Source organism: Macrobrachium rosenbergii, chromosome 22, assembly GCF_040412425.1.
Source record: "Macrobrachium rosenbergii isolate ZJJX-2024 chromosome 22, ASM4041242v1, whole genome shotgun sequence".
Classification (NCBI taxonomy): domain Eukaryota; kingdom Metazoa; phylum Arthropoda; class Malacostraca; order Decapoda; family Palaemonidae; genus Macrobrachium; species Macrobrachium rosenbergii.
Genome location: NC_089762.1, coordinates 34791121 through 34807113, shown reverse-complemented (window position 1 = coordinate 34807113; position 15993 = coordinate 34791121). Strand labels below are relative to the sequence as shown.

The 15993-nt window shown below is 35.1% G+C and overlaps 1 protein-coding gene across 1 annotated transcript in view; it reads left to right on the top strand.

Annotated features, from left to right (window-relative positions):
• LOC136850738 (protein abrupt-like) overlaps positions 1–15993 on the top strand; it is a 340568-nt gene that overhangs the window by 4684 nt on the left and 319891 nt on the right. The window lies entirely within an intron of this gene.

Genomic DNA, 15993 nt, shown 5'->3' with positions numbered 1-15993 from the left:
TTCGTGTTCTTTGAACGTGAACTTCTCAGTGCTATCGTTAACTCTGGGTTCGTGATGTTTTCAAGAAACATTTGCTGTATCTTTCTCAGAATGCAACACTATGTAATTCTTATATGATGGTACACTTTTATTTTTCCCCGGTAGGGAGGTAGTGCCGTCAGTGTACCTCATGCGGTGCACTGTAGGCATTACTTAAGGTTCTTTGCAGCTTGCCTTCGGCCCATAGCTGCAACACCTTTCATTTCTTTTCCTGTACCTCCGTTCATATTCTCTTTCTTCAATCTTACTTTCCAGCCTCTCGTAGCAATTGATTCTTACTGCAACTGCGAGGTTTTCCTCCTGTTACACCTTGCAAACCGTTTTACCCTCAATTTCCGTTTCAGCGCTGAATGACCTCATAGGTCCCAGCGCTTGCCCTTTGACCAAAATTCTATCTATCTATATGATTTTCTGCTTACATGAGAGTAGAGTTCATCCATGAACTCTATATATTATATATTGATAATAATTATACCTGAATTCTGTTTACTTAAAATTACTTTTAAGAAATTATCTAAGAGTCCTTTAGTATATCAAATTAGTGTTACTGTAAATTACAAGCAAAGGTATATTTACCATAAAATTTTCAAAATTACTGTAAATTACAAACAAAGGTATATTTACCACATAATTTTCAAAATTACATCAACAAGCGATAGGCAATCAGCCACGCCCCGAGCTACTCATATTACATGTTTTTAATCATGCTGGTTTTTTATAGAATCTTCATATTACAGGAAAAGGTATACCTTAGTTATTTCCGGGCGCTTTCTGTTTCAAAAATTTATGTATCTTAGTAAATTTTGTACTCGGTACAAACACCAAATCTTTTGGAAACTTTGATTCCAAGTTAGTGGCCCTTGTGGCTTATTCCATATGAATAGGTTTCATCTTATGAATAATAATAATAATAATAATAATAATAATAATAATAATAATAATAATAATAATAATAATAATAATAATAATGCAGAAGAATATCATTTTAAAACGCCACGCACCACGTAACAGAACGATTTCAACTTTGCTATAAACAATTATTTTTGTCACGTGTGAAAACATACCGATTTCAGGTTTCATTAACCAAAAAATAAAGGTGTAATTCTGATTCACTTTCATTTACTTCGTAATCCGAGAACAGGAATAGAAACTTAATTTTCGTCTTCGATCGTAAAAACGATTACATATATAGCAACACATGCGGACTGGCCTTCAGAACTTCAGCCTTGGGGATATGAAAAGCTACAGGAAATTGGGGGGAGTGTTGTTTTGAAATTATTGGCGATAAAAGGGTATCACCACTCAATACTAATTACATAACAGAAAGATAGTAGGACAGATCTGACGCGGCTACACCCACATACACATATAGCCTACACAGCTTATGTACCTCTCTCTCTCTTCTCTTGATATATATATATATATATATATATATATATATATATATATATATATATATATATATATATATATATATATATATAAAATTTGTACTTTTAATTGCCATTACTGGTTTGTTATCCACCCCACCTCCCCCCCCTCTCTCTCTCTCTCTCTCTCTCTCTCTCTCTCTCTGACATATGGGCATCCTGTCCTATGGACGCTTTATCTATCTAACTATAATAATAAAACCCAAGTGGATCTTCTTTGTCCTTCCCCGTATGACAATAGGGGACACATGACACAGCCACCCTCCCCCTGCAAACCGGCTTGTCCGCCCCAAGTGGGGGCGGGGTAAGTAGGGGAGAGGAAGCGTAGGGGAGACATCCACCCTCCTCCTGCAAACCTATTTGTCCGCCCGGGTGGGGGCGTGGTAGGTATGGGATCGGGAGGGTAGGGGAGACAGCAACGCCGGGTTCCAGCGCGCTAAGCTCGTTTACAAATAAATGGTAGGCCAAATGGTAGGCCTGTTCGTTGTGAATGTTTTTTCATAATAATAATAATAACAATAATAATAATAATAATAATAATAATAATAATAATTTTTGGGTTCCCAAATTCTTCATTTGTAATACTCGACTTTTCTGACTGAAAGATAATATTACAGGTATTTTCCCCTCCTGTTATTATGCTGTTTTCGATGCGTGTCGGCACGTAGTTTGAAATTCGTGACCGCCAGTTCAAATCGGTTTTATGAACTTAACATTTTTTTTTTAGTTTTTATCTTTTCAATTCAGTTTAACTGCTTTTGTTAGTAAGCTCATCAGAAGAATCCAAGTTAACAATTTTTAGTTTTTGTCTTTTAAGTTCAGCTGAACTACTTTTGTTAATAAGCTCATCAGGAGAATTCAAATTGACATTTTTTAAAATTTTGTTTTTTAGATACAGCTGAACAACTTTTGTTAATAAGCTCATCAGAAGAATCAAAATTAACATTTTTTTTATTTTGACTTTTAAATACAGCTGAACAACTTTTGTTAATAGGCTCATCAGAGAATCCAAGTTAACAATTTTTAGTTTTCGTCTTTTAAATACAGCTGAACAACTTTTGTTAATAGGCTCATCAGAGAATCCAAGTTAACAATTTTTAGTTTTCGTCTTTTAAATACAGCTGAACTACTTTTGTTAGTAAGCTTATCAGAAGAATCAGTATTTGGAAATTTGTAACAGACCCTACGGGTTTGGTGTTTGGGGTAGTTGACAACATCGAGGTCCCATTAGCTTAAACACTTTTGTACTGTGCACGTTTAGGTAAACATTCTTTAATACAAGCATACGAATCATTTCTTATATGGCCAACTCAAATAGAAACAGAAATCTAACACACACGAGTGAAAAAATAACATTTTTTACTGAATTTTTTTATATGGCCCACTCACATAGACACCAAAATCTAACACACCACGGGAAAAAAATAAACTTTTTAATTAATTCTTTATATGGTCTACTGCATAGACACCGAAATCTAACACACACACACGGGGGTAAAAATCACCTTTTTCTTATTAATTAATTTTTTCTACGGCCTACTTACATAGACACCGGAATCTAACACAAATACAGGTAAAAAAAATAATTTTCTAAATCAATCAATTTTTTTATATGGCCTACTGAAATAAACACCGAAATCTAACATACACAGAAAAAATAACTTTTTTATGAATAGACTTTTTTAAAATGGCCTACGCAAATAGACGTCAAAATCTAACACATACGCAGGTAAAAAATAAACTAGCTTTCATTAATCAATATTCTTTTATAGCCTTCTCACTTAGACACCGAAACCTAACACGCATGCAGGTAAAAAATAAATCCTTTATGAATCAATTATTTTACATGGCACACTCAAATATACAACGAAATCTAACACACGCAGGCAAAAAAATAACTATATGAATCAATTTTTTATGTATCCTACTCAAATATACACCGAAATTTAACACACACTAGGTAAAAAAATCCTTTTTTTATCCCGCATGACATAACGTTACTCACATAAACTCGGTTCAGTTGCTATCATGAGTAACAAGAACCTCCCAAATTAATGGCCGCGACAGACAACCCGGCAATCAGCCACGCTGCGACTCTGCAATTCAGCTCATGCTTCTTTCGTCAACTCGATATGTGACGTGTCAATCCCGTAGACTTTTACAGCAGGGCCCAACGCGTGGCGTTCCCAGGTCTGCTGTACAGGCCTTGGCGTATTCTCTCGACTTACTCATCAGTTTGGGAACTTCTTTCTGAGAGGTAATTAATGTCTTAGTTGCTTGTGATTCAAGAAAGAAATGATTTGGTTAGTTGATCCAAGTGGCGTCGCAAAATTATTGGTCTGTTGCTGCAGTACCTACCGAGTATTCTCTTGACTTACCCGTCAGTTTGAGAACTTCTTTCTGATGAATGATTACAAAGTCTTAGTTGTATGTTACGCTCGAGTAAGAAAGGTTTTGGTTAGGTTATCCAACTGGCGTCGCAAAATTATTGGTCTGTTCCTGAAGTACCCAAAGAGTATTCTCTAATTTACTCATCAGAATGGGAACTTCTTTCTGAGAGATAATTAATGTGTTAGTTGCTTGTGATTCTCAAGCAAGAAAGGATTTGATTAGTTCATCCAACTAGCTTTGCAAAATTATTGGTCTGGTTGTAAATAAAGAATTCGGAGTGTAATTCATCCATTCATATGGGCCTGATTATCCTTTTTTTATTTATCATTACTCCGTAGGTTTGGCAATAATAATAATAATAATAATAATAATAATAATAATAATAATAATAATAAAATAACAAAACAATAAAAATGAATATTCATGAACATTAACGAAAGGAACAAATATCTCTGCCAGATTCCAGAAAATAATGGTTCTAATAAGACGACTCAATAGAGAGCCTATTCCTATTCTCCCAACAATGTCTCTTCTTTATTGCTTTTTTCCTTTCCTTTTTTCTTTCTTTCTTTCTTGCTTTTTTTTCAAGTCCCGTGAAAATACGATACGTATAAGGAGGTTTCTTTAAGTACAGTAAAAAATACATTAGGTACAAGGAACTATGTGCTATGTAGAACAGAGGGTAGTCTGCATTTCCCAAATGATGCATTATTGCACCATACATGCCATACATATGTATGAAAATTGCTAACACGTTGTAACTTTGAATGTAGGATTTTCTTCCTTTTTGCGTTCACGGCCGATAAAAGAATTAAGTCTGCCATTACTTTAAAATGGAAATACAATGACCTCCCCGCTTTCTTGACTTCTAGTCGGCAATTTTTACTTGGGCAGCCATCTTTGTTTCTTTCTCTTCACTATAAAATATAATAAGTCAATTTAAATTTTTGGAACTCCATACTTTTACAATATACTCCAAAGAAGAGTGAATCTGGCATCACTTGTAACAGAGGTCTTTTGTAAATACTTCTTTATCTTTTAGCATGATCGAGCCAAAGTTAATTGTTGTATCTTATACATACACACACACACACACACACACACACATATATATATATATATATATATATATATATATATATATATATATATATATATATAAATAGATAGATAGATAGATAGATAGATAGATAGATAGTGGGTGCTCGCATGTTATATAGGCTACCTCTCCGCGTACACTTAATGTGAATTCCTAAATCCTAAATTTCTAAAAAAAAAAAAAATTTGGTGTAGTTCCAGATCCGCATCTGGCCGAAAACCATATCCTTCTCTTTCACGTAGTTTCCTTATTTATTTTAATTTTCCTTTAGCCATCTAAATTGTGGCACATACATAGCATCCGATAACTTTATCTTTTCTATCACTCACTCTTTTCTGAAAACTTAAAGTTTTTAGTCGTTTATTTGTTGCGGGTTGGGGAGGTTGGAGGTTAGGGCGAGGTTTTGGGTTGGGGTGGGGAGTGATGATATGAAGTTATTAAACAGATCCGTTGCTCCCATAGATGGTCATGGGTAATTCCAAAAAAATGACTAGATCTAGTTTGGTGTTTGCATTAATATTCACATTTAAATCAAGTTATTTCTTCGTCAGTGTAAAGAGAAAAACCAAATGAAATATCTTTCTCCTGAAATTTCAGTTATCTTCCAATTTATCAACTAATTAATAACGCTAGCTAAATCTTCTGCAATTAAAACGGCTCTTTGTTCTTCGCTGATAAGGAAGACTCACTGCAAGAAAAGTAGAGAGATAGTGAAATAATGCCCTCCTTATGAACCTCGATGAAATAATGTCAGATATCATAGATGTAATTCATTTTTCTTTGTAACTCCTTTCTTTTGACAGCGATAAATTTCCCAAAATATGAATAAAATTGGCATGACTACGATACAGAACAGAATATTCCTCGAATCATAATAATAGAATATGTAATAACATTGTTCAGTCTCTACCTTGTTTAGCTGCCATCTTTTCCACCTCAGTAGATTACAAATACGTAGAGTAGAATAACAATTACCATTATTATCGTTGTTGTACGGCTGTTGATAAGACACTTAGGAATGAAGTGCTGTTCTTTAAATATTCTGAATGATCCTATCACAAGTCTAAGTCTATTCACGTGTTATTGGACAATAGATCTCCGGAAACGACGACCTAACCTCGCCACTTTATATAATCGAGGATTAGCAAAAGCCTTTGTTTTATGGAGGTTCCACGACAACACTTCACCGTATAATTACTCATCTTCTAAGGCTTCTGGTCACGGTAGCTCCACTCACTCACAGTTCTATAGATGCTGAAATCGGAGTAGGCCTACGTGTCCCATATATTCCGGGCATATTTCTAAGGGATATACTTAATGTCCGCTTTCTCTCTTTTGTATTTGGTATGACAAACATACTCAGAAATTGTTATTTATCCTTATCAATGTCTTCCCGTTCTCAATTTTTTTCTGTCATTACAGGCTTTTGTAGATAAGCGCAATGTTAGATATCTCTTCAGCCATTACCTCCTAACCATCAGTCGTTCTTTGTCTGTTCCAATATTTTTTTAAGCCACCATCTCCGATCTCGAGAGCGTATTCTAGATAAAGGATACTTAATTTGTCAAGCCGATAACCTCTCAGACAACTTTTACGTGTTTCGCGTTGTTCAGCCATGAATTTCTTCTGTACTGTTTGATGTGATGAAGTCCAGCTTATTTTTTCAGTCGCCGCTTGTAGGCTACTTATTATTTCGAGAGCCGCAGTCAGCGAGAATTTCAGTTCCAGCGACGATTTCTAGTTCTTTTTTTTTTTAGTTTAAATCGATTAGAATCGTCGTTTTAAGAAACCTTTGAGAGTTAAGTCCAGCTGTTTAAACTTGGTTAGATAAGGGCATTCAGTTGCCTGTCTCATCGCCATTAACACGTAAAGTAATTTACGCCATGCTCGAGTTGATATTCATAAAACGCTAAATCAGAGTAAATGTACGACTGTAAATAAAAATCAAAGGGTTCGTCAAACAGGTATAATCATATAATCCTTATCATTTACTCCGGATTTTATGGACTTCGCTTAATTGACCTCGTAATAGTTATTTTTCCTTATAAGGTTAAGTGCAACATCCGTAGGTTTAATTTCAATCAACTTTCACACGCAACGCGAGCGTTATAATTATAATTTCATATGCTGTAATTACCACATGCAGAATAAAAATAACGTTTTGATTACTAATTATCATTACAGAGCGTTGTAATTTCAAGGAGATATGTGCACAATATACCAAAGGTTCACGCATTGGAGTTCAAATCAATCTATCTGCCTACCCTTCTTAGATTCGTTCCCCGTAGTATTTCGGTTCTGGTTTCGGACCTATTTTAATTGAGTGATGCCTGATTTACCTGCATCTGCAGCCATTCTCCCTATTATTGAAAAAGAAAATGCCCCATATATCTGAACTTTTCCATTCTACTATTCAGTCATCGAGTTGCAATACTCTGTCTCTGTAGATTTCATTCGAAATCCTGAAGTTAATGGGTTATTAAACACTCATCTTCGCCGAGATCCCTTTCAGTTTCTGCAGCTAATCCAGAGGTTATTACAAACCCACCTTATTTCATTTTCTATAGTTACTGTATCCACTTTATTCCAGTAATCTCAAAGAGCAATTCGAGGAGAAGCATCACCGATATCCCCGACGTCCAATGAACAGAATCTTTCGCTCCATCTCGTGTCCACCTCTGGTCGACCCATAGGGTCCATAATATATCTGCCATCTGCCAGCGCTTCCTTCCTCTTCTCGCCCGTTGTCGTCTGTCGTTGGCCCGATAGGAAGGGGCGCGTCGCGAACTTCCACAAATTCGTTCCTGGTGCATCTCGAAGTTTAACTTGCACTGATGAGGGTGTTAATTAAAAGGTTTCTGTACCGTCCTGTAGAGAGAGAGAGAGAGAGAGAGAGAGAGAGAGAGAGAGAGAGAGAGAGAGAGAGAGAGAGAGAGAGAGAGAGAGAGAGAAAATCTTAGCATTCCTTCACTGACACAAACATGTTTTGATATCGTTCTTTGATGTGAAAAATAGACAGCGCAAAATACATAGGCATTAAATGAACATAGGGATATGTAGAATACACATGTAAGTGAGGCCGCATTATACTTAAGACACATGCATGGATAAGTGTCGCATATCTGTGTTTATACACGTACACGCGCTTTGCAAAAAATAACTAAGTAAATAAATAGACATAAAACGCAATGCTTCATCACACAAACAAAATTGCTCATTGGAGGATTTCTTAATTTTTCAGGGCGAAAGCCTTAGCATTCACTCATTTTTTTTTTTTTTTGTCTAAGTAATGTCGACGCTAAATTTCTTCAGTGATTAAGTTGACCTAACTTTCACTAGGAATGAATGACTGTTGTGCTATTATAAAGCGTTGTTATCAATGTCCCGATACTCGTATTTTTAGCCGAAGTTGATCAGCCTTCCTACACGTATATTTTCCACGGTGGGATTTATCCCATTGCCTCAGATAATAACGAATTTTTTTTATATGTTTTCGTTATAAGTGTTATATTCCGTTTGTATTTGTCAATAGTGTCATTCATATTCTTCACTGAAGTGCATTTCAGGCTAATAAAATACCTTCCATTTTCTTCAACATGACGGTCTGCGTGTGACATTTCTGTACGATAATTTAAAAATTTTGACTTTAATGGCGCTTAGATTTCTGTATATGTGGAATAGATTCAGTCCCCTATCTTTCGACTTTTACAATTTCCTTAATAATTGATTATTCTAGCCACAATTGATTACGAATTTGTCTTAAAGGCATCCACTATGATATTCTCTAGCCCCCTTCATACAAATGTCTACTGATATCTGTTGACGTTCAGAGAAACCTTATGTCCTCTTCAAAGCCTTGCATGATAAGAGATCATTTATCTGCTGTCGGCGATTTCTTTAAGTGCAAGCAACACAGTCCAGCGCTTTGTAATTCGCTTGAGATGTATGGGATCATCCATTATTGCCATTGCGACTCTGGGGTTTTCCGAATTAGGACGCGTTTACATCTGGGAATTCTCTTGTCTCCTTCTCCTCAAGTTATGGAGTTTATTCATTAGGCTCTGTCTTCAAATATTAGTTGGTTGCACACACAATATTTATATTCTTTTACATAATGAACTTCGTCGTAACTTCAGGAAACTTCATGACGGGCGAATTTGTTCTTGTTTTATTCTTTAATCCTTAGCGTTGCTTTGATGAACATCGAAGCACAGACGTTTGGAATAATATATATATATATATATATATATATATATATATATATATATATATATATATATATATATATATATATATATATATATATATATATATATATATATATATATATATATATATATATATATATATATATATATACATATATATATATATATATATGTGTGTGTGTGTGTGGGTGTGTGTGTGTGTATGTGCGCGCACCTTTTGAGCTGCTGCGTGTGTGACAATAGGCTTATATTTGAAAGTATGATGATATCATCACGCATGCGCAGATGGTTTGTAGGTATGATGGATGATTTCAGTTCACGAATGATTCCCATTCACTTTCCGCCATTTATATTTTTGCACAATGCAAATCATTCTTTTTTACACAGCAGACATTTCAGAATTATACTCTTGGCCCTCTATTTCAACTTCGTCTGTATACCTCTGTATATCATTATTTCCTCCTCATTTTCATTTTCCTGAATTTTTATTTCTCTTTACTTTTCTGCTTTTCTATTTCTGTCTTTTCCCTCATTTTCCGTATCTCCATTTTTTTAAAAAATTTTCCCTATTTCTTTATTCCCCTTGCCTTTAAGTCCCCTTTTTTCTATTCCTCATTTTATTCATTTCCTCCTTTTCTCTGTTTCTCTGTACCTGCTTTCCTGATCTCCTCTTTCCGGATTTTTTTCTGTCTTTATTGTTACCCTTATTTTTCCATTTCTCTTTATTAATATTTCTCAAACCCTTTCTATTTTCCCGTGACTATTTCCTTTCCCTTTTCTATTTCTGTTTTCCGTGATTTCCACTTCCATTTCTATTTCTTTGTGTCTGTTTTATCTTTCCTTTCCTATTTCTCTGTGTTTGTAATTCGTCTCCTTTAACTGCTTCTTTCCGTCTTTCTTATTTTTTATCCCTTATACTCCTCTTCCGTTTTTTATTTCTCTTCTTTGTGTTTTCCTTTCTCTTTCCTACGTCATTGCTTTTCTCTTATGCTTCATCTTCATCCTTCGCTTTCGTCTTTCACATTAACGTCTTTTCCTCCATCTCATCTTCCCCTTTCTAATCTTTTCTCTGTCTTTCTCTAAATATTCCCCTACTTTACCTTTCTCATCATTTCTCCCTTTTATTCTTATATTTCTTTTGCATATTGATTTTTTTTATCTAATCCTTTTTTTTTATCTAATCCTCTTCAATCTCCCTCACTTCGTCTTCCACATGTCATTTCTTCCTCCGTCTTCGTTACCTCATTCCACCCTCCATCTTCCATATCTCAGTCCTCCCTTATTCTTACATTATTCATTCCTCCATTTATCGTCCGTATTTCGCACTTCCCCTTCCGTTCTCCGTACTTTAACCTCTCTTAGTCTTCTGTTATTGTGTTTGTAATAGATATTTATATATCTATCTTTTTTATCAGTGTTATTATTGTGTTTTTAATAGATATTTATATAGTTTTATATATATATATATATATATATAAATATATATATATATATTTATATAGACACACATATATATATGTATATATATATATATATATATATATATATATATATATATATATATATATATATATATATATATATATATAATGTGTGTGTGTTTTTAAAAACACCTTTCCGACTTTCTCTAAAGCAGGAAATCGGCTTTTGGCTAATTTGAATACGTACCTGTGACAACATAGATTACAGACATGGGGTAAAATCTGAAGGGTGTTTTCTTGTTCAACGTATGCTGTAGTTTTTGTTTTCGATAAAGTCCATTTTATTATTAGAAGAATCCGGCGATGTTGTGGTTAACTAAAAGGACAGTCTTCCTCCTTCCAAGACTCGATGGGTACTGAAGGTGGGGATTTCTTCATCTTGTTTATAAATGTATAAAACCTGCATGCTTGCTTTCAGAAAGCCATGAACGTTTTAGACGTCAAAAACAAACAGCTGTTTGATGTACACACGCTACCTACCCATTACCTTCGTGACATGTGATCAAATAGGTGATAAATAACTAAAGAGAGAGAGAGAGAGAGAGAGAGAGAGAGAGAGCGTAAATATCACAAGGTTCGAGACTGATTGGCATAGCCAATCAGTCAATCATTAATAATAGTTTAAATTAAGCACCCTACCTTACCGCCCACACGTATCAATAAGCTCACCTCCTGAAAAAAACATTGTATCATATCCTAACTTGCAAAGACAGAGGATCTGCTGTAACACCTGTTAACACCTGCATGCATTTGTAAAGCGTTGAATGAATTCAAATACTCTGGTGATTACAACGGCCTTTGAATCTTTCACATTTAAAGACAGGAGACGGATACGAATAAATCTGCCGCAAAATATTAGCGCTGAAATAGCTTCACTTTTCAGTAATGGTTCTCTTTGTGGAAGACTAAATATTATTTAAATATTGTTATCTTTGTAGCAGGCTCCCAAAGGATAAAATGCCCTTTTGTCAAGAAGGAAAGAACAGCGAAGAAGAAAAGGGAGAAGAACTTTATGTCCATAGCTTAGAGAGAGAGAGAGAGAGAGAGAGAGAGAGAGAGAGAGAGAGAGAGAGAGAGAGAGAGAGAGAATTACTAAATAACGAAGAAAAATTAATAACAAAGAGCAATACCTGGAACATTATATACAACGACAAAATGGAAGAGATTGATTGATTGACCGATTTCGTTCATGAAGCTGGCGTGACAACTGTCACCCAATATACAAGGACCTTGCTCATATAAATTTTTTAGAAAGAAATAGATAAACTCTCATCGACAAATACTCTCACAGCTTGTAGTCATGCGATGATGTGCTAAATATTCGATCAACTAAATAAAATATCAGTACTTGTCTTTACATTAATAAAGTAAGATCTAAACGAAAACAAATAATGTTAGGAAAGTGCACAACGGTTTACCCTCAAGGCCACGGCACTGCCCAAATTTAAATAAAATTATATGGCCACTGTGAAGTGGAAAGTGATTGTTACACCTGAAAGGACACACCATCCTCAAATAGTAGCACAGATGCTCCAAGCCATTATAGGCCTAACATTAACTGTCAATAGGGGATGCTGTCTGCCCCGTGTCACACACACGCATATATATATATATATATATATATATATATATATATATATATATATATATATATATATATATATATATATATATATATATATTACTAAAAAGGACCTCATTCAAACTGGATGGTATCTAATGGAGTATTTATTCTGAAAAAAGCTACAAGCTTTCTTGGACAAACAGTCCACATTGTTTTTCCAAGAAAGCTTGTAACTTTTGCTGAATAAATACTCCATTAGTTGCCATCCGGTTTGAATAAGGTCCTTTTGGTAATTCTACTAATGCACAGAACAATTGTGTATGGGATAAAGTTAATATATTTGTATATCTATATATACATATAAATAGATGAATGTCTTTTCCTGTAATACCACAGTGTATATGAGCCTTTTTATATTCATATAGATAGATAGATAGATAGATAGATAGATAGATAGATAGATATAGCATCCACGTAAGTTCAATATGTTGCCAGGCTGGCTTCGATGGGTTTTGTAAGGGTAGCCGTCCTCTCCCTGATAGGAAATTTGCTCACCCTCATTCGCCAAACAATAAAGTTTTTTCCCACCTCCTACCACACGTGAAACTGGTCTTCCAACGGCAACGCGCACAATGTCGATCTGCTAAACCACCTTAGCATTCATAGATAATCTTATTTTGCTGATTAACTGCGACACGTTGAAAGAAAATCGAGTAATCGTGATTGCTTGCACAATGTGGCTCCTGGGACGCAGCTGTCTTCTTTTTTTCTTCTTCTTTCTCTTTTTTTTCCGTGGTAGCCGTTACTCGGTGTGTTGGTACCCGCCAGTACAGAGGTCAGTAAACAGCTGCGCATACGGGAAATGGATAAAGGGAAGGGGTGAAGGGAGCGAGGAAAGGGAAAGATTTCACAGAGCTATGGTTCTGAAAATTCAAGGCTATGGTCATTCTAAGGGTCTGGGATGCGACTTGTCCGTTTTCATCTCATTGATCAGGTAGGGTTTCCTTCGAATGCAATTGTGGGGCCCGGTAACACCTCGGGATTGTAGTCTGCGAAAGTCTCATAAATGGCCGAGAGTCTGTTAATGATTAGATCGTGATAAGATTGTACAAAGAGCATCAATAATAATAACTGCAATTGATGAAAAGATCGCATTCGCTGCAGCAGAAATAATGATAAGCATTATACGAAGATGCTGACGGTGACGAAGAAAGGCGTTCTCAATATTAGCATTAATATTATCATCAATATTTTTATTGTTGTAAGTATTAGAATGGCGCGTCCTACACAGTTCGCAATGCATGTGACGTCGCATACTGTTTGTTTTGATTACGAGAACCAGTGAGTCACAACTCGACGTGAGTCATAGAACTATGCTAGTTTCCTCCAAAATGTGGTCCATGCCTGCAATAGACTCATGGCGTGTTGAATTATGAACTGAGGAAAGCAAGCCAGATTATATTGGGCAAGAGTTCTGTCACTCATTTCGAAGCAGCCATTCGGAATCATGGAGGCAACGCCATTTGTTATTTCATCTTGCTCTTCTTTCACATTTCCTTCAAACTATGAGATCGTGCGACTAATATTCATTCATTAACTGAAACAAAAACAACTGATAATTGTCCTACAACTAAGCAATACTAAATATTATCGTGGCTGTGTGTGACTGAGTAACTTTTGGCGAAAATAAAGACTGTGTAATCGTAATAAACGGTATTTTAGAAACTCTCGGGACAACCATAACGCTTCTACCACAACTACGAGGACAATAGCGCCTCCAACGACCTTGAATTAAGACTATCATCTTTGTTTTTACTGTTCATGCAGCGTTTCAGTTCACGAATTTGTGCTTGAATATGTCAGTATGCTTTTACAAGTTCAAAGAGAGCGGGGAAATACAAAATCAACGAAAAATGCCACTAGCTGACGAAGTTTTCTTTGTTATTTATTAACGTGCTCAGGCACGTGACGTCATGAACTCAACGTCACACACTCTTACACGAGATCTGTATGAATGGGAGAACTTCGGCTAACGAATCTACACTGTTATGGAACGTTACACCTCAAGTATAACGTTTGGAGGTAGGAATGATTGATCGGCTTAAATGTGCTGTCGTAACAACAAAGAAAGGCATGGACGCTGCGGAAAAAATAAAGAATAAAAGGGAGTGTATTCATGAAGAAGTAATGTCTTCTTGTACACCCACGCACGTAGACATACTACACACACACATACACATACACACACACACACACACACACACACACACACACACACACACACACACACATATATATATATATATATATATATATATATATATATATACTATGTATATGTGTGTGTATTATTCAATCGATAAAAATTCTCCGAAATGCTGGCGATAAAAAAGAACTATGTTTTTTGTGTGCACATATAAACACGCAATGTAGTCTTCCCGTTCGTTTGATAAAACACACAACGCGAGTGCCTTAAAGGTCACGAGAATACAATACAAATGATTTCTATCAAACGTCATTACGCTCTGTTAAGTCTAGCAGTCTACAGCTCTGAGAAATTGTAGTAAGTTTGTGATCATGACATTGGAGGTATATATTCTTCTCATCTGCATATTTGAATCCTGTAAATCTTTTTTATTGCGTAGAATAAGTCATTTTGAAGTTAAACGAAACATTCTCGAGTTCAAGCGAGAGATGTTAATAGTTATATCAATACATCTCTAACTTTCGTTGTAGGCCTATGTGCAGTTTCTGTCTGTTGCAGGTAAATTATAATGTATACCAATTCCATATTCGCATTCTAGATGATTAAGCAACTATTCCTAAATAATAAATCATAAGTATTTGATTACCTATCAGTGAAGGGGAATATTTCTGTTGTCGGGAATATGTCGAATTTTGACAGAAAAATGGTGAGCATTTGAGAGTGCCTTTGACTAATGAGCAAATGGGAACATTTCTCTCCGTATCAGATTGTATGGCTAGAAAGCGGGCATGGGGAAAAGAAAAAAAAATGAATGGATGAATTCTTAACAAAGAAACAATATATAGATAGATCTACTTTATACATACACACATATATACGTATATGATTATAATCATATATATATATATATATATATATATATATATATATATATATATATATATATATATATATATATATATGTGTGTGTGTTTGTGTGGGTATGTGTGTGTGCGCGTGCATATAAAATAGACCTATCCTATACCATGGGAATGATATTACACACACACAAACACATACACACACATGTATATATATGTGTGTGTGTGCGTGTGTCTGTGTATGTACGGACGCTACCAATGCCTACAAGTTAATTTAATCCAGGCTACTTCCTACCATCCACCTCCCGAATTCATTAAGGGCATAGAGGAGGTTAAATAACACAGGTAACCCCGAAAACTGCAATATCCTTAATTAGGAGAACAAAAATGATGGCTGAAGTACACAGCCTTTGCTTTTAGTTCCAATAGTTTTACAAGAAGGTCACGCCATTTCAAAACTGTATTTGTAATTTAACGGAAACATAGATTTCTTTTTATTAATGCAAATGTCAAAAATGTGCTGGAACATTTCTTTACTGATATATGGTGATAAACGAATACTTGGATATCGGTTTTCTGAGCATCAGTTCTGTCTTCTTCTTTTTATTTTTTATAAGTAAGGTTTTGGATGTTTATATTAACATTGCACTATTTTACATTGGTTTAAATTTGTATGAGAAGTATTTGAATGTACTTTCTTCATCCAATGTTCCAA